The sequence below is a fragment of the Giraffa tippelskirchi genome, chromosome 1 (genome assembly GCF_054371585.1).
Source record: "Giraffa tippelskirchi isolate mGirTip1 chromosome 1, T2T-mGirTip1v1.2.pri, whole genome shotgun sequence".
In the NCBI taxonomy this organism is placed as follows: Eukaryota; Metazoa; Chordata; class Mammalia; order Artiodactyla; family Giraffidae; genus Giraffa; species Giraffa tippelskirchi.
In genome coordinates, this window is record NC_137275.1 from 202,858,508 (window position 1) to 202,885,011 (window position 26,504).

At 43.5% G+C, this 26,504-nt stretch overlaps 1 protein-coding gene and 1 non-coding gene across 5 annotated transcripts in view; both read right to left on the bottom strand.

Annotated features, from left to right (window-relative positions):
• The window catches only part of SYK (spleen associated tyrosine kinase), a 106,387-nt gene that overhangs the window by 66,138 nt on the left and 13,745 nt on the right, over positions 1–26,504 (bottom strand). For 2 of the 4 annotated variants that reach the window (XM_081571737.1, XM_081571722.1), the window contains exon 2: positions 9,777–9,832. The exons of the other annotated variants lie outside the window; for them this stretch is intronic. The gene's annotated coding sequence lies outside the window, so the exon portion shown is untranslated. The remainder of the gene's footprint in view (positions 1–9,776; positions 9,833–26,504) is intronic. 4 annotated transcript variants of the gene reach the window in all.
• TRNAW-CCA (transfer RNA tryptophan (anticodon CCA)) lies at positions 11,065–11,137 on the bottom strand. The gene has a single exon. It is a non-coding gene; the product is annotated as a tRNA-Trp (tRNA).

Here is a 26,504-nt window from a genome sequence, read left to right on the forward strand (position 1 = left end):
AGATGATCTTATTTGCAAAGCAGAAAGAGACACAGATACAGAGAACAAACATATGGATACAAAGGAGAAAAGAGAAGGCAAGATGAACTGGGAGATTGAGATTAACATATATTTGCCACAATGTATAAAATAGACAAGTAACGATAACCTACTGTATAGCTTAGGGAACTCTACTCAATGTTCTGTGGTGACCTAAATGGGGAGGAAATCCAAAAAAGAAGAGATACATGTATACATATAGTTGATTCACTCTGCTGTATGGTAGAAACTAACACAACATTGTAAATCAACTACACTTCAGTAAAAATTAATTAAGAAAAAGAACATATTTTCTTTCAGATGGGTCCAGCCCACCCAGTAATGTGTCCCCTTGGGAAACAGTGAGCTTCATTCAAAGACCAAAGGGGCTCCATCAAGGGCTGGGGACTCTTGAAGGAAGTTGGACCAGCTGATCTCCAGGAAGCTCTCATCAGTTTTCCTCTAAAAGGTATCCCAAAGTCATGGCTTCTCTTTGTTTCCCTTGACATTCCCTGGGTGGAGTGTTCATCAGCTCTCACTCATGTGAATGGAAGTCTTACCTCATTAGTTCCCCCTTCCGCCTGACCCTCCTCCTGGTCCATCCCCACCTCCCACACACAGCAGGCAGAAGCATCACTCTCTCTCAGACACATCCCAAACCCTCCTCCCCTGACCTTCAAAGCCTACTTGATTTGGCCCAAGCCCCCTTCTCCTCTTGCCCATTTGCCCATCTTACCCGTGCTCACCACATCCAGCCACGCCAACCTTCTTCCTGTCCTGGCCAGGGCACTTTCGCCCTGCACCCTCCACCCCCTCCCACCACTGGCTGGTTTCCTCCTTCTCAAGCCTGTGGTCTCAGCTCATGACACCTCCTCAGAGGGGTGATGCTGATGGCCGAGTCTAAGGTGGCTTCATGACCCCCCTTTATCTTCATCTCCTGAAAAGGTTTATTTCCTGAATCCATTCACCACAAGCAGGCCCATGTATAATGTAAGCCCCGAGGTCTACAAATTGACCAGCAACCCCAACAGTTGACCTGCATCCCAAACACTTAGGGGCTTCCCAGGTGCTCACAAAATACCTGATAAATGGAAATGTGCTGATCACGCCTTTTTAGAGTTTCCACAGTGAATACACGCTGCTTGAGTAATATGAACTCTCACTGTGCAGCTGCTGCTCTGCCCAGGTGGAGAGCATGGTGCCAGAGTGAGAGAACCTTGGAGAACACGTGTCCAACCTCTTTCAAGATCCACACACTTCCATTTTGCCCAAGACCCTCTTAATGGTGTAGCTAGCTTTGTGTCACCACTGCTGAGATCTAAACGCACAAATGCATAGGTCCCTCTGGAGCTGCTGTCAGTGGCCCATAGACGTGGCCCTGGCTGGCCTCAGCTCCTGGTATCCATACTGGGCTACTGGCAGGTGAAAAGCTGCCATATCGCATGTGACCAAAGCACGTCCTCCAACCTCTATTTACATACTGAGAAAGCTGCGTGTGCCCAACTCACACTCTTTTGATTGCTATCACCCATTTCCATCTGTCACCTCTCATCACATCAGCACCATGCTTCTCAACCTCATACACTTGACATCTGGGCCAGATCATTCTCTGCTCTGGGGCTTCTTATCAATGATAGGCCGCGTAGCAGCAATCCTGGCCTCCACCAGTAATGCCAACAGCTTCCCCCCATTCCCCAATCATGAAAACCATCTCTAGACACTGCCAAGAGTTCCCTGGACACAGTCCCCAAATGTCCCCTGACTGGAAGTCATTGTGTTCATCATTAGGTCTGCCCACAAATCTGTATTTTCCTTCCATTGCTAGAGCATCTTCACCAATAAATTAGATAAATGAACATCCCGCTCTCTCATTTATTACCGTGATCACTCTGAGCACAGGACAGGGAGGGGTGGAAAGGAACAGAGCCCTTGACTCCAAAGGCAGCAGAGTTAGGGGTGCAGAGTAGAGCCTGAGCGCCATACAGGCTGGCATCGCATCCCAGTTCCTGATTCCCAGACACACCAGAGCCACAGTTCTGCACCTATGAAAGTGGTGGCAGTAGCACCAAAGTCACCATAACCCACTACAGTCACAATGGATAGTGGGGGGCTGCCCATGGCAACTGGGACTTCATGAACGGAGGCTCTGAATAAAAAACAAAAGGAATGGTTCGTGGTAGGATGGTAAAGGGGGAGGTATGGTCAGCCCACACTTGAAAGGAGTGTGTGTATGTGAGTGCGTATCTGTGTGTATATGCATGTGCGCACACTACCCCCAAAAGACATTCTCACACAAGGATGATGGAAGCTCGAATTGAACCACAAACAATAACTTCTTACTTTAAATCCTGCCTAATCAGGTAAGGCTTCATCCTGCATTCAAAGCCCTTGGAGGAGTTATCTCTAGAATAGAGCCTGTTTCATCACTGGGCTTTGATTCCGGCTGCCTCACCCAAGGAGCCCCATCAGCAGCCCCCCTTGAGCCTACCAAAACGAATTCCTGGGACAGACGATGAACCTCTTGAATCCGGCAAGCATCCTCATGACTTCCTTGTTTCATTTAAACAGCACTGTGTTCTTCTGCACTTCTGACATGTTACAATCTTCCCTTCCAACTAGCCTCTCAAAGTCCATTTTCCCCAGTCCCAGGGCCAAGGCTGCCTGCACAACCTTTGCCCTTTACAATGCATTTAGCTTGGAAAATATCACTTGTGTAGTTCTAGCTTATCATACAGCAGTTTCGTAGATTAAGAGGAATAGCCCATGCTTAATGTCTCAGATAAGATTAGCAAAATTAAAAGAAAAAGTCATGCTTCTGGGGGCAGCCTGAATGCAAGATTAGGTACAGCTGCTCACACCCAGGATAGCAGCTACTAAAGCTGTTTGGAACCCATGACTCAGGTGGAAGGAAATTTTGTCCCTAGCAGAGAGCAACCAGAATGAATTCAGCATGAGAAAGGAGGGCTGGGATCTGCACGCCCCCTTTTAAATCCTTCTATTTTTTTCTTGTTTGCATCTTGAAAGCCATTAGAATAGATACTTCATAAGGATCAATGTGTTTACTATATTGTTTCCTGCTGCCTAGAACAGAAAATGTTAGTCACTCAGTTGTGTCTCACTCTTTGTGACCCCATGAACTGTAGCCCACCAGGCTCCCTTGTCCATGGAATTCTCCATACGAGAATACTGGAGTGGGTTTGCTTGCCCTTCTCCAGGAATGTTTCCAACCCAGGGATCAAATCTGAGTCTCCCACATTGCAAGCAGATTCTTTACCATCTGAGGCACCAGGGAAGCCCTGTCTAGAACAGTTCAGTTCAGTTCAGTTGCTCAGTCGTGTCCGACTCTTTGCGATCCCATGAACTGCAGCACACCAGGCCTCCCTGTCCATCACCAACTCCCTGAGTCCACCCAAACCCATGTCCATTGAGTCGGTGATGCCATCCAGCCATCTCATCCTCTGTTGTCCCCTTCTCCTCCTGCCCTCAATCTTTCCCAGCATCAGGGTCTTTTCCAATGAGTCAGCTCTTCGCATCAGGTGGCCAAAGTATTGGAGTTTCAGCTTCAACACCAGTCCTTCCAATGAACACCCAGGACTGATCTCCTTTAGGATGGACTGGTTGGATCTCCTTGCAGTCCAAGGGACTCTCAGAGGCACCCCTAAAAATGGGCCTCCACCCTTCAAAGCTTGGTGGAGAATTAGAATGTATACATGGCAGCCAGTCTCCAGGATGGCTCCACAGATCCTTTCCAGCCCTCCCATCCTGACTGAGGGCTGACTGCACAGTGATAAAGTGTAATGCCTGAGGCTAGTATATAAAGGCCTTTACAATTTCCCCCTGTCTCTGGATCACTCACCCTGGGGAAAAAAAGTGAAAGTGTTAGTCTCTCAGTCGTGTCTGACTCTTTGGAACCCCATGGACTAGAGCCTGCCAGGCTCCTCTGTCCATGGAATTCTCCAGGCAAAAATATTTGAGTGGGTTGCTACTCCTTCCTCTAGGGGATCTTCCTGACCCAGGGATTGAACCCACACAGATTCTTTACCATCTGAGCCACCAGGGAAGCCAGATACCAAGTCATGAGGAGCTCAAGCAGCTCTTGGGGGAACTGAGGCCTCCAGCCAACAGCCAGTGTGGACTTGCCAGGAGGAAAACCACCTCAGAAGAGGGTCCTACAGGCCCCGATGGGCTTTCAGACAATGCAGCACTTGTGACTGCAGCCTCACAGGAGACCGTGAGCCAGGCCAGGCCACCTCAAAACCTGATCCACAGACACTGTGAGGGATACTACATGATTATTGTTGTTTTAAGCTACTAAGCTGAGGGAAATCTGTTGTGGAACAACAGATAACTAATACAGCACGTGGAATAGGGTCAGATGAGAGGAATAAAGCTGCTTCATAAATATTTGAATGACTTGTTGACAAACAAGGCCCACAGATCTTGGACTGAGTGAGGGAAGTACCTAGAGGCTAGGTTCTGGTAGAGTCAGAATAAAACTTGTGGGTATTGAGGACAGAAGAGATGAACCCCTAAGGTCAGGAGGAAGGGAACTGAGGTACACATACCTTGTGAGTGCCCCTAGGAACTGCCACCTCAGTCTGTCTTCCTCTATCCCCACTTCTACACACTGAAGACCATCAGAGGCACTGAGCCCAAGCCCTGCAAAGGCCTTGGTATCCAAGCCTGGAAACTGGGATCAGAGGCAGATCCCAAAGTTCAGAGTAAGTTACTGTCTCTGACAACACTGTAATTCACCCACTTCCATAGCATCCTTTCCTTCCCTTCTTCCTCCTCTATCAAGTCAATATTGCTACCCTTGGCTCTATTCTCTTTTCATCCAACGCATGAAACAAACCATAGTTGGCTGTCACTATTTGTGCCTAGTTATGTTCTATGGTGATGCTAGTGGTAAAGAACCTGCCTACCAATGCAGGAAACATAAGAGACGTGAGTTCGATCCCTGGGTTGGGAAGATCCTCTGGAGAAGGGAATGGCAACCCACTCCGGTATTCTTGCCTGGAGAATCCCATGGACAGAGGAGACTGGCAGGCTACAGTCCATAGAGATGCAGAGTCGGACACAACTGAAGCAACTTAGCGTGCATATATGTCTTCTATATAGGTGCTGTGAACAATGAATTTTCAAATGCTGAACTATTGCTTGTAGAGAAAGATTGGGTTGGGTTCTTTTGAGCCTCTGATGCACAATATTTTTGTCAACAGATCAATATATAATTTTGTTTTATGTGTGTTCCTGTTTAAAGAAACTTATTTCATATATATCATTGACATCAACAGCTCACTCATGGCCAACAACACTATAATTTATGCCTGAGGGAAGCTTATCTAGTATGTGTTTTCTCCATAAGTCACTTCACAGCCTTCTTGCCCTTAGAAACACCAGACAGGACTTCAGCACTATGCTTGGGGCCCTTTTGAACAACAACAACAACAAAAACACACAAAAATATACAAAAAACATGACACTAAAGAGACCATGGAAAGGATACTTGTTTGCAGGATGAGCTGAGACAAGAAGACAAAGTGACCCTTCATTCAGCCTCAGCTGGGCACGACTTGAGTGACTCACATTTTTCACTGTCTTGTGCATATAGACGAATGACCACAAAAGCAAGGTGAGTATTGACGTGGGGGTTGCAAATCTATTTCAGCAAGAAGGTGAAGTTGTAAAAATGGAATCCATGAATAATGAGGATCGGCTATATGTGACTTTCCTTCACTCTCTCCCACTTGCCCCAAAGAGCCTCCACTTTGTGGGCAGAAACACAATGATGCCTTGGTATAAGGGATTTGCTGGTAGCTCAGTGGTAAAGAATCCGCATGCAATGCGGCAGACTCAGGCTCGATCCCTGGGTCAGGAAGATCCCCTGGAGTAGGAAATGGCAACCCATTCTAATATTCTTGCCTAGGAAATCACATGGAGAGAGGAGCCTGGTGGGTTACCGTCCATGGGATCTCAAGAGGGAGATATGACTTATGCATAAACAACAGCAACATAAGATCATGTACTTAAATGTATTATTCTTGTTTTCTAAATCTGTGTTCATTTTAGTGCTTTTAAACTTGGTGTGGAACTAGAAGAGGTAGCCTATGTCTTTATACTTTTAGAAAAAAATTAATTTTATTTTTTAGAGTGTGGAATATTTTTATTGATCATAATGTCTATCTTAATCATAGATTCCATAAAAATCCCAATATTTTAATGCTAAAAACTTCAGCTACAAAATAATCATTTGCTTATTTGTATACTTTTTTCTTTTTTCCCTCATATTTAAAAAAATTTTTATTGTTTATTTTAGTATTGTTGATGAACAATATTATATTAGTTTCAGGTATGCAGCAAAGTAAATCAGTTATACATATATACGTGTCTATTCTTTTCTAAGTTCTTTTTTAAAAACCCCATCTGCCGTGGTCATCACCAGCCCTGACCTGCGCTTCAAGGCTTTTCTTAAGACCCATCAAACCATGGCCACTGCAGGTGCTGCCCCTGACTGAGGGTTCAGCCCTTTCTACTTCCTGTGGAGAACATTTCAACAGCACTTAGCACATTAAAGGTGGCTGATTTCTCATCACAGGGTCAGTTTCCCCTTATAATATGGACGGAGGTGACCAGTAAAAGTAAATGGTACTCTGGGGGAACACCATCCGGGGACAATTTCTGTCCTAGCCCTACCACGTAGGGGAATAAAATTAGGAAGATGGAAAAAGATATCTTGCTCAAAGCCACACAGGCACCTCAATGCAAAGCAACCCTGATAAAATTTGCCTGGGAATTCCCTCTGCAGCTTCAAGCTGAGAAAATTAAGTACTTGGACTTGGGTAAAAGGCAAAACTGCATCTGTAGGTTTGATTAATTTTCATAAGTAAGAGGACAGAGCTTGGCCTGGAGGGGAGAAGTGTTCTTCCTGGGCCAGTCAGGTTCTGGCTGACGAGTTATGAGAAATGGCCAGGCAAAGAGAGAGGCAGGGGGACCATCCCAAACAACACCAGCAGATAGATGACTGCCCTCCATCAGTCTGCAAAGGGCCCCGGGCACTGCCCTCTGCAATAGGGTTTGGCTGAAACAAAGAAAACAGGTGAACAGGCCTGCGGCCGCAACACGAAGAAACACAACCCAAGTCCCCAGCCTGACTTGGCCCCACATCCGTCCAGTTTCCTGATTGATAACAGCTGGCATTCTGGGAGACCACCCTGCAGGGCTCTCCCCAGGCCTTCTGAGGGCCTGCTGGGCTGGTCACACTGCCTCAGACCGGGTCTCCCAAGGCAGAGGCACACTTCACAACTTCTGCGGAGTGGTCCCTGTTCTGCATTCGTGGTAAAGCACAGAGATTCTTAGATACAGAGACACACGTTTAAGAAACAGAAAGTAAGTCTGAGGCCGGAGAGAACACGATGTTACACTGGTATTTAGAAGAGATGAGATGTTCCAATACTTGAAAATGTTATCCAAACCTTCAAAACCAAGTTCTTTTGCCTTGCCTTCAAAACCCCGAAGGTGCTGAAAATGCATCAAGGAAATACTGATGTATCTCAGCCAACATCTGGATTTTCAGGCTCCACAAAGATGTTCAAGAACTTCTTTACTATATCCACCCAATACTCCCTCAACATGATTAGCACAAATCACAGATACAGTGCCTACAGAAATGTTAACACTTAGCATAAACATTAACTCTCAAAATACTTGGTTACAAATAAGCAACCAGCCCACCATCGTGAATTTAATTTCAAAATATGAATCGTTTATTCATTCAGGATGTTTGTTGGGCATCTTCTATGTGCAATTCATTTTGTTGAGGACCCCGTGGAATAGGAAGGGAACTTCCTTGCCTCCAGACAATGAGCAAGCAGAAGTGGCTCATGGGTGGTGGGACCTTCTCCAGGGGCCCTGCTTCCATCCCCAGGACTGTGAAGACCCAGATTCTCTACTGTCTACACCTCTCCTCGCCTCCCAGTGTGACTGGCCAGAGCCACTGCAGATGTAACTTCTTGGTGGAAATTCAGTACTCTATGCACTTGAGGCTCAGCCCTGGAAATGGGGCTTCTGACCCAGCTCGGGCCCAGAGATACAGCATACAGAAGACAAGTCTGGATTTTAAATAACTTCCTGGCAATTTTCAAGCACTTTTCTATTTGAGAACCTCTGCTATAATCCAATATTTCATTTCCCAAGCGGGGCTGGTAGAGAGAAAAGGGAATTGAGCTGTCTCCCTCCAGGATATAGGGAAGAAGGGAGTCTGGAGATGGGGTGAAATTGGGCTGTCCGCTGCGACAGCAGGGAAGGGAACCAGGCAAGAAGATTAAAGTCCCCCACACTGAGCCTGCTGACCTCAAGGCAGGAAAACCCAGCTCCAACTCCCTTAGGGAGGGAAGGTTATCCAGACACTCCTCTGCCAGGGCACCAGGTCAGAGGCATGCTTGCATGAAGCTGGATTTATGCACGAGGACTCAGTTATTAAAAGTGAGCTAGACATAGTGAAGAATCACTGAGCCCAGGAATGCATCCAAGTGGCAGCTAGCGATGCCCTCTCATGCTCTCTTGGGGTTGTTGACCGTGGGCTGAAGACTGGGTCAACCCAGAGTGGGTCCTAGGACATCTCCCCACCTCCACGCCCCACCATGAACTTCATTCAACCATTGTGTCCTGACAACCACCTTGTCACCCACTCTGCTCTGGGGAAATTTAAAAACAAGAGATAAAGTCATAGATGAGAGAATTCACATTGTTAGTGGCTGATACCCCTCACTGTCCTTCTCTTCCTTTGGGCATATCACACAGGGAATTTGAACAGGCACCAAAATTACTGAGTGTTCCCTGGTCCTGATCCAGATGACCCTCCAAGACCCCTTCCCACTCAGAGAACATCTGGACCTGTTGGCAAAGCCACGGTTCCTCACAGTGACTTGGCCTCTCCTGTCCCCTCTGGCTGTGCCTGGAAAAGGCTTTTAGCTTCTGAGCACTATTTTACTTTCCTGTACCCTCACCTCATTCATACGATATTCACAGGGACCCTGCAGCTGCTGGGGAAACCACACCACGTTATTTAAATGAAAGGACACATTTAAATCAAGGGGCACAGTGGTAAAGAATTCACTTGCCAATGCAGGAGACTCAAGAGGCATGGGTTCAATCCCTGGGTGAGGAAGATCCCCTGGAGGAGGAAATGGCGACCCACTCCAGTATTCTTGCTTGGAAAATCCCATGGACAGAAGAGCCTGGAGGGCTACAGTCCATGGGGTTGCAAAGATTCAGACACAACTGAGCCCACACACATACACACACAAATGAAAGGATTACAACTACTGAAAGTTTTACTAGGCATACATGAAAAATTGCCATCACTTTTTTCTGGTCAGTGAAAGAATAATTATGGGTGATTCATGATGGCAAAATACTGTAGAAGCTTATGATGGTATCCTCAGATTTCATAAACCTGTGACACAAATATATCCAGCGCTTACATAGCTGGCAAAGGGTTCTATGAAAGAGAGAGAGATAGCCTGACTACACAGTAACCATAGGCAAGAAGTAGGATGGCAAAGACCTGAGTCCCGCTCTTCTGGGTATGCGTTCAGTGGGAGAAGATTGCCTGCACGGGGCAGAGATGCAACGCACAAGCACAAACATGAACTCCCTGAAACACGAGTGCAGGATCCTTCCTGTGGGCAGTCACAGAGGGGAGAGCTCCAAGGTCACTGTTCTGGATTTACTTGATTCCCACACATCTGACCTACCTTCCTTTTCTGGATTCAAGTGCAGGTCTGCAGTTAGAAGCCCAGGACAGCACGGACTGTGGGAAGAGAAAAAGCCCAAGACAGAAGCATTTAAAGGGGGAACAGCAGATATAGAGAGGAAGCAGAAGACAAGCCTTACCAACTGGAGTACTTCCTGTCTGCGCTGTGTCTGCAATTAGGGAAGTAGGCTTTCTCCTCCCATCTCAGTGAACCAGCCAGAAAGCAGAAGTGCAGATCCCCACGCAACTGGCCTCGTTCACTTGCACGTACAAATGGACACCCCAGGGACATGGAACCCCCCAGAACAGAGTGTGCCAATGGCTGAGACTTCTTGTGTTGAGCCAGTCAGGAAATTCACTCTCCCAAGAGTTCTCACTGAAGGAACTGTGTCCTGGAGTGCTAGGTGTGTGTTAGCGTTAGTCATTCAGTCGTGTCTGACTCTTTGTGACCCCAAGGGCTGTAGCCCACCAGGCTCATCTGTCCATGGGGATTCTCCAGGCAAGAATATTGGAGTAGATGCTGCTGCTGCTGCTGCTTAGTCACTTCAGTCGTGTCCAACTCTGTATGACCCTATGGAGGCAGCCTGCCAGGCTCTTCTGTCCATGGGATTCTCCAGGCAACGGTACTAGAGTGGGTTGCCATGCCCTCCTCCAGGGGATCCTCCAGAACCAGGGACTGAAGCCGGGTCTCCTGCATTACAGGCAGATTCTTTATGCTGAGCCACCAGGGAAGCTCACTGGAGTGGATAGCCAGTCCCTTATCCAGGGGATCTTCTTGACTCAAGGATGAAACCTGGGCCTTCTGCATTGCAGGAAGATTCTTCACCATCTGAGCCACCAGGGAAGCCCCGAAGTGCTAGCTGGGGTATACCAAAGTCACCTTGGTTATTTTATACTTTAAACAGCCCTTGCGTGCATGCATATGGATAAGTCACTTCAGTCATGTCTGACTCTTGGAGACCCTATGGCCTGTAGCCCGCCAGGCTCCTCTGTCCATGTGATTCTCCAGGCAAGAATGTTGGAGTGGGTTGTCATGCTCTCCTCCAGGGGATCTTACCAACACAGGAATCAAACCTGTAATTCTTAGGTCTCTTGCATTGGCAGGCAGGCTCTTTACCAGTAGCGCCACTTGGGAAATCCCTTAAACAGCCCTGAAAGTGAAAGTGAAGTCGCTGAGTTGTGTCCGACTGTTTGTGACCCCATGGACTGTAGCCTACCAGGCTCATCTGTCCATGGGATTCTCCAGGCAAGAATACTGGAGTGGGTTGCCATTTCCTTCTCCAGGGGACCTTCCTGACCCAGGGATCGAACCCAGGTCTCCTGCATTGGAGGCAGACGCTTTAACCTCTGAGCCACCAGGAAAGCCAAGGACATTATAAATATCAAATTTCACCTGAACTCTGAACCAAATAAGAGAGAAATCCTAGGAAAGGACTTATCAGCGACCTCAGGATGCTAATTCCTGTCTGGAGACTGGAGAGGTGAGCAGATATGGTCTTTACAGCAGGAAGGCCAGAGTTCAGGGTTAGAGTACCCGTGCCAGCAATCTCTGACTCTGCTCTCAGACCTCCTGGCAGACAGCCACCTGTAGTACCAGCAGGAGACACAACTTCACAAAGGGCCTTTTGTGAGGTCCTTCAAGTTGAGACAGGTGGTGCTTTCCAAGGATCTACTAAACATCCACACACTCTGCAGGAAGCACAGATTTGAAAGTCTCACTCCAGGCTGTGCCATTCCCTTCACCTGAAAAAACAGCTGGGAGGAGCCTAGCCAGGCTTCACCCAGAAACAGGTGAGGAAATATCCTTGGAAAGGCAAGATGGAGAAACCCCCTCTCCAGACACTTGAAGCTGGAAGGAGTTTGGTGGGTGTTTACTTGAGTGAGGCCAGGACACTCGCAACGACGTGTTCAGAAAAGTAACAGTAGCCAACCTGTACCTAAAGCCAGCAAAAACGATAGCTCAATGCAAAAAAGCATTACCATTTTACAAGTTATAAACCCAAGGCACAAACAGGCTTAGTGCTGACATCTGATGACTGTGAGATGGATGATGACAAGGATGGCAACCAGAAGCAGCTCCCTTGCAGGGCGTCGGCTGACCTGCACAATATCCCTAAAGGTAGTGGCTGCTGTAATCCCCAAGTCACACATCTGGGTATTGGGTTCCGAAAAGTCAGTTACTTTTCAAAAAATGCACAGGTATTAGTGGGAGAGCCAGTGTGGGAAGTCAGTCCTTCTCTTAGCTACTGCCTTTAGGCCCTCAGCTGAATGTGAAAAGACGCTTCTATCAGCACATCCAAATGCAAGCTCAGGGCTTTGCAACACCAGCATCAACAGGAACTTGCAAGAATTTTGGCTTAAGAACTCCATCCATGTAACTGCTCAGGACAAAAAAAAATTAAGCCCTCTCAGATAGTTCTCTCTCCTCTTCATTCCTGAAAATAATGCATCACCAATCTCATGCATCTTATTTTCTAACCTTCCAAACACGTCCACTCTTCAAACAAAACCTAATCACACCATTTCTCTGCTAAAGATTCATCACTGTCTGCTCTCTGATCTCAGGATGAACACCAATTTTCTTAGCATCCACATCAGTTACCCTCAGATTTCACTCCCCTGGGCTTTCTCTGTACAGCATCCTGGATGCGCTCAGACCATCCACCTCCCCTCAAGGTACCATGTGCCTTTCTGTTGTGATACTGACCACAGTTCTGACTTAATTTTAATTTACCTTTACTTAGATATGTGTGATTATTTGATGAATTCCTATCTTGAAAAATGCAGGCTGAGGTATCTATTCACCCCTCTCTCTCTTTTTCCCTTTTTAAATGAACTTTTAATTTTATGATATATTTAGATTTACAGAAAAGTTGCAAAGATTGTACAGGGAGTTTCCTATAGGGAGCTTCCCTACATCCAGCTTCCCTTATTATCAACATCTTACATGATTATGGTACATTTCTCACCATTAGTGAAACAACAGTGACAAGTTATTATATTATACTTTATTATTTTCTTTGGGTTTCCTTAGTCTTTACCTACTGTCCTTTTTTTTACTGTTGCAGGAACCCAGCCAACATATCATATTATACTTAGTTGTTATACCTCCCTAGGCAATTGTTTGGCTACAACATATTCTCAGACTTCACTTGTTTTTGATAATCTTGACAGTTTTGAGAAGTACTGGTCAAGTGGTTTGCAGAATGTGCTTCAACTGAGGTTTGTCTGATGTTTTTCTCATGGTTACACTGGGGGTTATGTGTTTTGGGGAGGAAGAACACAGAGGTAAGGTGCATACTATCAACATGACTTGTCACCACTGATGTTAATCTTTGATCCTTGGCAGAGGTGGTGGTTGTCAGGTTTCTCCACCGTAACGTTGCTCTCCCACCCCATCCCCTTTCCATATCACCCTCCTTGGAAGGAAGAATTTCTGCATGACTTGCACTTGAGGACAGCTGAGATACCTCCTTGAGGGGAGAGTATCTATATCAATTGTTTGAAATTCTCCTGCAGAGTAGATTTATATATTCTCTCCATTTATTAATTTATTTAATAATTTATTTAGGTAAGTATGGATTCGTGGATATTTATTTTTTATCCATTAGATTGTAATCTAATGCTACTTTATTTTGTGGCTTAAATTACTCCAGTCTGGTTATGGGAGCGCTTATGACTGGCTCCTGTGTCCCTCTGACACACCTCCATCACTGTGGGGATTTGGGGCACTTTTTTTTTTAACTTTTGGCATGACAAGATATTCTAAGCTTATCCTGTATGTTTCTTATTCCTATCCCAGAATCTATGGTTTGTATTCCTTTTTATTGAGAGGGTACTAGAAACCAAGATCTGGGTACTAGGTAAGCTTGCTGCTACCAGGATGTCCTTATTTCTAGACCTTGTCACATGACAGAGCAAAGAAATACGTGTGTCTACTTAACTTGTATATGTAACATGTCTAAAGTATCTCTGTATATATCCATCTGTATCTGTATGAATCCACATGAGAGTTTCTACTGATGTCTCCATTCCTCTGTTTTCTGGAAAATTGTTGAAAATTGATATGATCTCTTCCTTAAGTAATTCACCAATGAAACCATCTTTTCTGGGTGCTTTTTTGGGAGGGAGGTTACAAGTTATTGATTTAAATTGAAAGGACCTGGATATTCAAGCTAGTTTTCTTTCTGCGAGTTTCAACAGTTTGTGTCTTTCAAGACAGTCTATTTCACTTAATTTACCACATTAGTGATAACAGAACTGTGTTACAGTATTTCATTATTGTCCACTTGTCCACTGAATCAGTGGCACTGACCTCTCTTTTATTTCTGATACATTGCTAATTTGTGTCTTCTCTCTTTTTTCCTGTTTACCTTAACTAAAAGTTTATTAAGTTTATTGATCTTTTTCAAAGAATCCCTTTTGAGTTTTGTCAACTTTCTCTATTGTCTTCCTGTTTTCAATGTCAGTTATTTCTATTCCAATTTTAATTATTTATTTTCTTCTTCTTGCTTTAGAGAAATGTGCTCTTTTTTCTGTAGTTTTCTTAGGTTGAAAACGGGTTGCTGATTTTATATTTTCTTTTTATCTAACATATGCACTTAATGTTATAATGTATGCACTGCTTTTGATGCATCTCATGAATTTTGGTAAGTTGTATTTTCATTTTTATTCAGTTCAAAGTATTTTAAAATCTATCTTCAGACTTCTTTCTGAACCCACATTGTATTTCAAAGTTAGTCATTCAATTTCCAAACATTTGGGGATTTTATAACTTTCTGTTATTGATTTCTGGTTTAATTCTATTGTGTTCTGAGAACATAATCTGCATATTTTTTCATTTAAATTTGTTCACATGTTTTTCAAGAATTTGTTCTGTCTTGGTAAATGTTCCATGTGAGTTTGAGAAGAATGGGTACTGGCACACAAGCAAATATCAATAAAACTAGTCACATGAATTTTTTTGTTTCTCAAGAAGTACGTACATATATTGATAAGTGTTATGTATATACTATGCTGGTGAGCAGTAGCATTGTTTTAAAAACAATATAAATATCTTAATTTAAAATACTTTATTATTAAAAAATATTAACCATCCATTGACCTTTCAGTGAGTCATAAAGTTTTTGCAATAGTAACACCAAAGATCACTGATCATAGATCACCATATCAAGTATAGTAATGAAAAAGTTTGAAATATTGTGAGAATTACCAAAATGTGATGCAGAGACATGAAGTGAGCAAATGCTGTTGCAAACACTGCACTGATAGAATCGCTTGACATAGTGTTGCAACAAACCTTCAATTTGTAATAAGTATCAATACCCATGAAGCACAATAAAGCTAAGTGCAATAAAATATGGTCTGCTTGATTTTTTCCATTGCTGGATTGGATATCTTATAAGTATCAAGTAGATGAAACAGTGCTGCTCAGGTCATATATATGCTTTCTGATTTTCTATCTACTTCATATGTCAATTACTGACAGAGGTGATGGAAATTTTCAGTTGTAATAGTGGATTTGTCTAATCTCCTTTCAGTTCTATGTGTGGTTGGCTTATGTATTCTGATGCTTAAACACGTGCACACGTTTAAGATTGTTGTGTCTCCTTAGATAGTTGACCATTTGTTATTATGTAACATGCCTCTTTCTCTCTAATAATCTTCCATTTTCTGAAGTCTGCTTTGTCTAAAATTAATATAGCTACTCTGATATTCTTTTGATTAGTGTTAGCATGGAATATCTTTCTCCATCATTTTACTTTTACTTTATATGTGTTTTTACATTTAAAGTGGGTTTCTTGTAGATAGTAGATAGCTTTTTAAACCATTCTGACAATCTCTGTGCTTTAATTTGCATGCTTAGACCATCTGCATTTAAATTGATTATTGACTTAGTTGGATTAATATCTACAACACTTGTATTTTTTTTTAACTCACTCACTGCATTTGTTGTTTCTTTTTTTCCTCCTGTTTCAGCTTTCTCTGGTTTTAATCAAGCATTTTATATCTTCTCAGTATATCCTTTAAAAATTTTAGTGATTATCCTGTAGCTTACATTATACATTTTAAAACTTAAATTCCATCTTTAAATAACACTATACCTCTTTACATATACAAGGACCTCATAACACGGTATTCTCAATTCCTCCATCCTATCTTTAAGTCAATGCTGTCGTTCATTTTGTGTATCCTTACACTATAATAATCCAATATGCTGTTACTTCTATTGCTTTAAACAGTTATCTTTGACCAATTAAGATTATGAAAAACAAAATAACTTTTTTTTTTCTTTTTCACGTAGATCCAAGTTTTGGGCCTGTATCATTTTCCTTCTACTATTTAATAGTAAGAACTTCTTTTAATATTTGCTGTAGGGGCAGTCAACTAGTGGTGAATTTTTTTTTTAAGTCTTTATTGAGTTCGTTATAATAGTATTTCAGTTTTATGTTTTGCTCTTTTGGCCATGAGGCATGTGGAATCTTAGCTCCTCTACCAAGAATTGAACCTGCATCCTCTGCCTTGGAAGGTGAAGTCTTAACCACTGGACTACCAGGGAAGTCCCCGAATTTTCTGTTTTTGAAAAGTCTTTATTTATCCTTCATTTTTGAAGGGTAAATTTGATGGATATAATATTCTAGGTTGTTGCTTTTTTTCTCTTTCCTTTCAACACTTCATATCTTTCACCACACCATTTCTCATTTGCATTGTTTTTGATGAGAAATCTGCTATGATTCTTACCCTTATTCCTCTGTAGGTAAGAATTTCAGTTTTGTTTTTTCAACTGGACTCTCTTACAAGTGTATCCTTTATATTTGAAACAACCAGTCCCCCACCCACCTCATTTACATGCCAAGCCAGTATTCCCCAGTCATCCCAGGGCCAGGCACCAGGCAACTAGGAACAGCCAGCATGCACTAGAGTCCACTGAAATTATTCAAACTAGCCAATTCCAAGCTTACTCTATCCCACTTGTTCTTTCCCACAGAAACCACAACAAAGGCTCTTACAAGCATTTCCTTCTCTCCCTCTGCATCCTGGCAAACACTGGTGCTTCCTAATGTAGCCCTGAATGGTGTGCTATACCTCCTATTTCTAGGGATCTATGGGTATAAAAACTTCTATCTTTATGACAGTTATTTCTGTGTCTGTGTGTCTTATCATACCCCAGGCACCCTGAAAACAAGGTTTCTAGAGATAAAGCCAGAGAAAGTGGAGACCTTCCTGAGACTGTGACTCACTGAAATTTCTCTCTTTCAACCTAGTCCACAATTGGCCTCATCAAAATGACATTCTGAGAGTTCTGTCTCTTTAGGGCTCCAATAGCGTCTGCTCTAGGTAAGCAGGATTTGGTGTTTCTGGAAGAACCAAACATAACATTTGGTCCATAAACATTTCTCAAATGAATAACAAATGAGTGAGTGAGATGTAACTGCAGTTTTATCCAGAAGGGTGCCCCAATTGCTCATCTCAAATCTAAAATTTCTAGGTGGCAATCTGTCCTAAGACCTTTGTTTCCTAAGTCTAAAAAAAGTATCACTGATTCTCAATTAGTCCAGCTTTGTAATAGCCTAAGAATAAAAGTGACAACACCTATTTTAAGTTCTTTACTTGTTGGAGCTGAAACTGGAAGATGGTGTCTCTTCTCTTTCACCGTTACCTGGTGTCTATCCTATTAGAGATGGCCCACAAATATTTGTCAGGTAAACAAATAAATGAATAAGTAATAAGATGTGATTACTCCTTAACAGATGATCCATATGCATTTGTCAAATGAAAGAATGAATGATCAGATATGATTATTCTATAGTAGGTGGTATATAACTACATCATACCTATGAATTTATGAATGAATGAATAAATGATTCAGATGTGATTATCTGATCCATAAACATTTGTCAAATGAATAATGAATGAGTGAGTGAGTGAGATATGATTGCAGTTTTTTCCAGACAGGCAACCCATCTCAAATCTAAGGCAACCCACAGGTGCTTCAGGGTCCTAAGTCTGGTCTACCCGATTTCATTCTAAATAACTAGAGAACCCAACATCCTCTGACATACAGTGCATACTCTTTCTCTACTTTCTCCCCAGGAACTCTGAGACCAGTCCTAAACTACTTCTGCCTCAACTGACTGGATCTCTTTTTTTTCATGCGGATCTGGAATGCAGAAGGAAAAAAAAATTACTCTCCCCCAAATACAATACAGTTAGAAAATCTTCGTATGTCCCATTTAGATACTGTCCAATGTTACTTGCATGCGTGTGTGCTAAGCTGCTTCAGTCACGTCTGACTCTTTGTAACCCTATGGACTGTAGCCCACCAGGCTCCTCTGTCAATGGGATTCTCCAGGCAAGAATACTGGAGTGGGTTGCAATTTCCTTCTCCAGGGGATCTTCCCAATCCAGAGATTGAACCCTCGTCTCTTAAGTCTTCTGCATTAGCAGGTGAATTCTTAACCACTAGCACTACCTGGGAAGCCCTGGTTAACTAATAAATCATAATCTTGCCCCAAATTACAGGGACATTGTAGACCTTATTGTCTTAATTCCCTTCTTTTCCTTCTGCATAACCATTAAAAACATTTGAGGCCTAAACCAAGAAAATTACAATAACTCTGCAAAATTAAGGGTTTTGTACTTTGAAAGCAACGTTCACATTTCCCTTTTACCTGAATAGCAAGATCAAGCTGCATTTTCCATGCCTTATTTTAGGCAGAAGCCTCTTGTAGAGTCACAGAAAGCCTTGCATTCTTGGGGTGGAGAGGTGGTCTGTGACAGGGTCATGGGACCCAGATCAAGACAGAGTCCCTGGGTCCAAACACTGACTCCACTGCTTTTAAACCATGCAGCTGAGCCTCAGCTTTCTTCCTTAGCAAAATAAGGATCATGCTGGAAGCCACTTCCAATAGTGGTGTGGGGATCCATTGCCAATCTGTGTGAAGTGCTCACAGTACAGTTCACACCTTCACTATTGGTGGAAATGACTTCCTTGGGTAGATTTTCTCATCCTTTCACTCCTAGGATGGCATCTTCACCTGTCTCCATGGTTCTGTGGCTGTAAGCAGGCTCAGATAACACCATAATTACAAGTGTTCCCCTAATGCTAATTGTGGTGGGAGGGGGATAACTCTATTATTGGCATGCCTTTTTTCAGAAGGGAACATTGAGGTGCTTAGGGGTGAAATTTCATAACATCTGTAGTTTACTTGGAATGCACTTCAGAAAAAAATATGGCAAAATAGTACCATGACTAATCTTTGAGTATATGCATGATACATGGGTCTGCATATTAGAAAATATTCAAGATAAAAATGTAAATTTTTTTATGCAAAAATATTTTTAAAAATGAACATAAAACTCATCTTGCATAATATGGGCTTTAAAGACAAATTTTGAGCCTGTCCCTATCAGCCACCACTTTGACTGCATGAGGGTCCATGATTATACACGAGGACATCTCTGGGCTTTATGGATCTTACTGGAAAAAGTGTGGATTTATGGGTCTTACTAGTGCTAACCAGGTGGCCCAGATGGTAAAGAATCTGCCTGCAATGTAGGAGACCTTGGTTCTATCCCTGGGTTGGGAAGATCCCCTGGAGGAGGGCATGGCAACCCATTTCAGTATTCTTGTCTGGAGAATCCCACGCACAGAGGAGTCTGGTGGGCTACAGTCTATGGGGTTGCAGAGTGTTGGACATGACTGAGTGACTAAATACAGCACATGGGTTTTACTGGAAAAAGTGAGGATGACCACAGACTGCTAGACCCAAACACCCTCCCTCCAAGCATATAAAGTGATGGAGAGTATCAAAGAATAAGGTACAAGAAACTTTGAAAACACAGAGCCTGAAACAAAATATTCTCTATCATGATGTTACCTAAAATATTTTGTTCACAGAAACTTCCAACTGCTAAAATGACTACCATTTTACCCTCCAAGGAACATATGACCTTTATCAAAAGAATTGTTCAGGTTCAACATTTCCCACCTAAAAAAATAGGCTCTGCTCCCCCTAGAAGGTGCCCTTCTCCTATTGGCTGGGTGGTGCCCACCTATTTAGGCAGCACTGCTTATGCTCATGCTAATTAGCATTTTATTTTATAAATTGCATCTGGACTGGGGGAACTATAAATTTCTGACAAAAACCAAAGCTTTTGTCTGTTTCCAGTGGGACCCTGAAGCTGTCTTGAGTATTGTGCAAAGAGAGAGCTGGCTCCCCAGGCACACTCCAGGTGTGGACCTGTCTTTTTACCCCTGAGCTGTATGATGCAGTAAAGACCTCACTGGAGGAAAATGCTTGTTGGCATCCTGCTGTGCAGAGGGGTTTCTGTCTGAAAGCCTCTGAGTCAGCCTAGGCCAAATATGACCTGTGATAAATGAGGGGTCTGAATACAGTGAGCCACGAGGACCTTCTGGTGGGTGCATATTACTGTATATCATTACCAGCTTCCCACTGTGCAGCTAGCGGGGAGGGAACTTGCCATAAAATCAGTCCCTGGTTATGATAAAGATATTTACTTAAAAATACTGGCTATGACAAATTAATCTCTCATAAGAAAAACACTCGTGTAAGAATTTGATTCTTATTTTGAGAAATCACTAGGTTTGCTACCAAATTTAAACAGAAATGATTTTGATGAAATGTCAGGACATGATTTTTTTGATGTGGACCATTTTTAAAATCTTTAAAGAATTTGTTACAATAATGCTTTGGCTTTTTGGCTGCACAGCATGTGGGATCTTAGCTCCCCCACCAGGGATCAAACCTGCAGCCCCTACGCTCGAAGGCGAAGACTTAACCACTGGACTGCCAGGGAAGTCCTACTGCTAGGACTTTAAATTATGATGAATTAAAAGGATTCATTTGACCTCTGGACATGGTCACCAATGTCCTCCTGGTACCAGAGTAGTGACAGGCACACGGTAGGAGCTCAAGAAAAAACCTGCTAATTTAATAAGCATACAAAATGCAAGGCTAAGGAGATGCTCCCTGGATTATAAAATAGTCCATCTGTTTCAAAACCATGTCTCATAAAAACAGTCAAATTTAACTGGTTTTTAAAAATTATTTCCCTGATTTGTACAAAAATGAAATAAAACACAGTCATTCCTAGTTATTTGTGGTAATTATGTTTTATAAAGTTGCCACTAACACTGAATTAGCAAATATTGAACCCATTGCTGCTAGGGGCAAAACACGCCTAAGTTCCTAAGAGTCTCAGGTCATCTTTTCATCAACCAAATAATACATAACCTTGTTTTATGGATGTTCCTGTTTAAAGAAACCTTATCTAAAAAAATATATATATAGTTGATTCGTTAATATTGAACTCACAACAAAAGCCCTATGACCCATGCCAAAAGGAAGCGTATCCTACACATGTATTTTTCCTGTTAAGGTACATCACAGCCCACCTGTGCACAGCACACCAGACAGCACTTCACCACTGTGTTTGGGAATCAATTAAAACAGTAAAATCATCAACAAATATGCTACTCAACTGATGTCAAAAAGAACACCGTTCTTAGGGTGAGCTGAGACTAGAAGGCAGAACTTCACCTTATTCAGCCTGAGCTAGGAACAGGCACATCAGATGACTCAAGTATTCTGCTGCGCATGTTCACAAAGGGTCACAGAAGCACCATGGGTATTGATTCAGGGGTCACAGAAAAAATTTGGCGAGCAGGAAAACTTACAAATACGGAATCTGTGGAAAGCTAAATATAAGTCTTAGATTCATGTTTTATTCACAAGGGGGCTCAGTGGTCACAAACTAGATGGGAAAGTACAGGCTATTATAAAACATCAATACAAGGGTTAAGAGATACTAATATTTGGAAAATTTATATCTCAATTCATCTCAGTTCCCTCCTGACAACCACGTTTTCCTTTATTTGCTTGGCTTTTGAATAAAGTGTGTCTTCGCACTCTCAAAAAATGTAAGCAGTATTTACATTTACTAAAAATCAGTCTACTATGTAAAAAAAATCTGTCTGGTTTACTATCGTAGGTGTTGATATTTGCTGTAGATGAGCTGTACAGCTCACATATCATAATCAATGCCATGTACACAAGGCAATGCAGCAAATAAGTAAGGGAATAAACAGACTTTGCACCCAGAGGGGCCTGCTGCTCACCAGCTCTCCAGCCTTGGGAAGTTACTCTGCACACAAAGGGTACAACTTCTACTTTATTAGAGATGCTCTTCTTCTAGAGGAAAGAAAGGGAAAAAATGGTAAATCGGCAGTGTTTGTTAATTATGAGTGATGTTGCACTTTTCTGAAATTTTTAAATGGTTGCAGTGAAGAATGAATGAGATTATATCTGATCAAGACCTGGTGCTGGGCCTGCGCTTTCTTTCAACTTGACTGTAAACAGCTTAAGTGCAGAGAGGGATCTTGGCTACCGTAATAGTCCCAGCACCTAGCACCGTTCCTGGCTGGTGAGAGGTACTCAGTGAATCAATATAATGAACAAATCAAGAAACCAGACAACAAAACAGCCTTGGTTGGACAGGTAGATTAGAGAGGCTGGCAGAAGCAAAGATGTCACATGAACTTTTTTGGTCATTCTGAAGTTGTTTTCTGTGTGTTTGTTCCTAACTGTTCCTGTAGAAATGTAGTTGTTCCATGAAAAGGGCAAACATGCTAGGTTGTCATATATGATAAATATCAAAGTATCAGATAGCTTGGATATTGACAGAATAAAGATGTCACAATTCCCTTCACTCTAAAATCACCCTCTAGAAAGAACAAGAGAAATGCCATGGAATTAACAGACCCCACTCACCCTGAACAACAATCTGAGGGGAGCAGCAAAATGCAGCAAAGGCTTGTCCTGGGAGCATGAAGACCTTTAAGGAAGATGGTCAAGGAAGCAGAGGTGCTTCTGCAGACCCCAAAGCCTGCAGAGCTGGGGCTTCTACTGAGCAGGGGGAAGGAATGGAAGCCAGCCATCCCCTGGGGGTAGAGAGGAAATTCTGAATGGCTGGCAGCCTCCCTGAAAGAAGTAAAGGTTTAGCTAATTCTCTCCCTTCCTTCCTTTCTTTCCTTCTTCCTTCCTTCTTTTCTCTCCTCCCTCTCACACACATTCACACACACACAGAGACACACACAACATTACTGAAAATGAGGAAAAGATTCTGTTAGGCTAGAACACATCCTAGGCCTCTCCCTGACATGATTCATTTCCAAGATGAGGAACTTACCTTGCGTCTGTACAGTGACACTAAGAGGAAAAAAAGGAGAGAAGCAACAAGAGAAACAAATAGCACACCAAGAACACCGGCTGGAAAATCATCCCAAGGAGCAGATGAAATCTCAGCCATACATACAGCCATGGAGCCAACTTCACAGAACAGCCACTGTTAGAAACAGCAGATCTAATTGGAGACACAAAAGGCAGATGATGAGGTGGGGTGGCAAGGAAAGTCACGGGAAATAAACCGACAATCAGGGGGAAACACAGGAAAGAAATGATGTCTGTTATTTTCAACAGAAAAAAAGAGAACAGACACTTACACAGTGACTAAGGCGGTGGACAGGATGGAGTAGCTTGAGAAAAATGAAATGAACAAAGAGTGGAAGAATTCAACAGAAGAAGACTAGAAGGACAAAGGAGATCCAAAGTATGAAGGATTGACATTCTGGAAGTAGAGAATTTAAATAAAGGGGTGGTATAGATGTTTAGAGTTGCAATTAAATTTCAACTTCCCCTGGATTCTCTTATCCAGGATCTTAAAAAGGGAAGAAAAGTTCTGGGCTTCAGACTTCTTCTCAGCCACGCTCCAAGCCAGCAGACAGAGGGCCGATGTTCCCAAAGGGGTCGGGAATGTCTAGACCAGAAACAAAAGGTTCAGCTGGGCTAAGGGGTGGTTGCAAACATCACAATTTCAGGACAGGGACTAAAATTACTGTGGCTGGTAGGAAGGTACTAATGTTCTGCCAAGAGTCCAAAGGCCAAGTAGGCCCATTACACCTCTAAGACTGCTTCTAAATCACTCCAGATGCTTCTTATCTGTGCAGATGGGGGTGGGAGGACAGAAGTCGGTACAGCAGCCTACAGAGTCTAAGTCTGAGGGCCTGTACTTCTGTGTTGGGTGAGAACATAAAATCACAGAAGAATGTTTTCAACAGTTAGTTCAATAGCAAAGCTCTAGGCTGAAACAGTGATTCTTCACGTGGACTGCAGGTAACAACCACCCGAGTACCTTAAGTATTGGTGGCCGTGCCTTAACCCAAACTCAGAACTTCCAGAGGTGGGGTCCAGATAGCACTGTCTGTTTGTTTAATTTTCCAAGTGATTCTTGTGAGCAGCGGGGACAGAGAACCACCTCTCCAGAATTATCGCCTCTGTACCGAAGGTTCAAAACTAGCCCAAACAGAGCTGGCTGATTACAGTGAGCAACAGCGTGGGCTACCGAACGGAAGGAAAAGGGAAAGAGTGGAAAATTCAAAGTTTTACATAGCATTCTAAAGAAGAAACAAGAAAGGCATTCTGGAAACCATGTTCAGTTCAATAAAGCCCCCTCACACACACTGATTTTTAGACGTACTGATTTTGCTAACTCAGCGATTCAGGTAAAAGCGTCTTGGCCACCCTCAGTCCGCCTTGCCCATCACGCGTGCATAACGGCCGGGGGTAGGTTGGGGCATGAAGTCAGCTTGGGAATCCACACGTGTTGCTCCACTTCCTGATGTCGGGCTGAATCATGAAAGGAAGCTCTATAATTCGCAAACCCTTCCAACTGCTTCTCTTGTGGTATTTTATCTCTCCCGAAATTGAGCAGCACAGGAATTCCAGAGACAGGCAAACGCCACATCTCTCTCACGCCTCCTAGAATGAGGATGAGGCAAAGATGGAGCCTGGGGACGGGGCAGGCGCCCAGCTGGGGTGGGTCTCCCGCACAGGGTGGTCCCTCTGCCCGTCCCCTCCCCATCACAGGATCCACGGGTGCTGCCTGCCACAGGATGCACCTGCCTCTCAGCCCGCCTTGCCCTTTCCACTGCCCTCGGAGCTCTCAAATGCACGTGGTCACGTTCCGTTCCCAGAAGTGAGAGTCTTGTTTTCTTGTATTGGCAGGAACAGAACATGGTCATGTGATCAGCATTGCATTTTCCTCATTTTGCCTTGAGGAATAACACATTCCCTCTTCAAATCTTCCTTTTAAAATGGACAGACTTTGGATTCCAGATATTTTGAGAAAATGGCATTGGATTTTCTATTTTACTGCAGAGAAGTTAATCAGTACTAAAATTTTCCCCATTACCTCTAAATCTTCTTAAACAAAAAACCAGCCTATTCTTTCAGAACTATACTGAACCAAGTGTGCTTGACTCCAGGATATATTACTTAGTATTCTCCAAGATGGGGTTCCCATTAGACTGCTCCAAGAGCACAACTGGGAACCATTTCAGGCCCTATGTGAGTAACCTGTCACTAAACTAGACTGTCCTGGTGTGTGCGCATGTGCATGCATGTGCGTGCACATGTATGTGTGCTGTGTGTATCTGTGTTGATGGAGGTTGCTGTGTTGGGAATGAAAGACCTGATTCTTGTGGTCTCATCTCAGGGATGTGGGCATCCTGCTGACATCATCATCTCTGAGGCTAGAGTCCTTTAAAGAAACAGAAGGCACCCAGGATCCACATGTGGAAAAGAGCGCAACAATGCACTGTTGATACACAGCAGGTTCAGGAATGAGGAAAGGTGTGCGGGGGATAGAAACTTATGTCTCCTGACTCCCCATGAAGGACCCCATAGGGCTCGGGTATAACACAGAGTGGTTAATCTGTCCCCAAACCATATTGCAGTGATGGAGACACTAGTTCTACTCTGCCCCACCCAGAGCCACCTGCCGCATGAGGCTAGTGACCCTTGAAATGTGGCCACTGTGACCGAGAACTGATTTTTACATTTTATTTCATTTTAAGTATTTGCAGTATAAACAGCCGGATGTGGCTGGTAACAATGCTCTGAGCAGCCCAGTTCTAGATCCTTGCCAGGGAAGCTGGAGAGAGGCCACGTGTCCTCAACCGGGCAAGATGTCAGAGGTGAGCAGCAGGCAGTTCCTCTATCGGATCAATACAATAGGACTGCAGGTCGCCAAAGGGAATCTCACATATTCACCCCAAGGAACCCGCTGTGTGGTCCAGACACCTCTCCCTTCCAGATGTTTTTCCTACTTGCCAAGCTTTGGGCTCTAGGTTTTCTTTTAATTAACAAGAGACACACTTTATTCCAAATACTTAGCTTACTGTATTCAAACCCTATGTGACATATTGAAATGTAAGGAGGGGACATTTAAAGTCCCTATGCATGCGCAGAGGGCTCCATGCTGGAAGCATAGAGCTCACAACAATGTCCTCAGCATGGTCTCCAAACCAATGTAAAAGTACATGACTGGGGGCCAAAACAATGTCACATTGTATTTTAGAGCTTCAGGGTTAGAGTGCCGCCAGGACCCCCTGAGCTGGTTGTCCTTGTCCAATCACTTGGGGACAGGAGAGCACGCTCCCTAACAGCTGCCTGTTAAAACCCAGCAGGGTTCCCCAGGGCACCACCAAAGAATAGACACACGCTCGCTTGAGAGTCAAGTGACACTTGGGCCAGAGCTACTCTTTCAGTGTTATTGTCGTTCGGTTGCTCAGTCATGTCTGACTCTTTGCAACCCCATGGACTGCAGCATGCCAGGCTTCCCTGTCCTTCACTATCTCCCAGTTCAG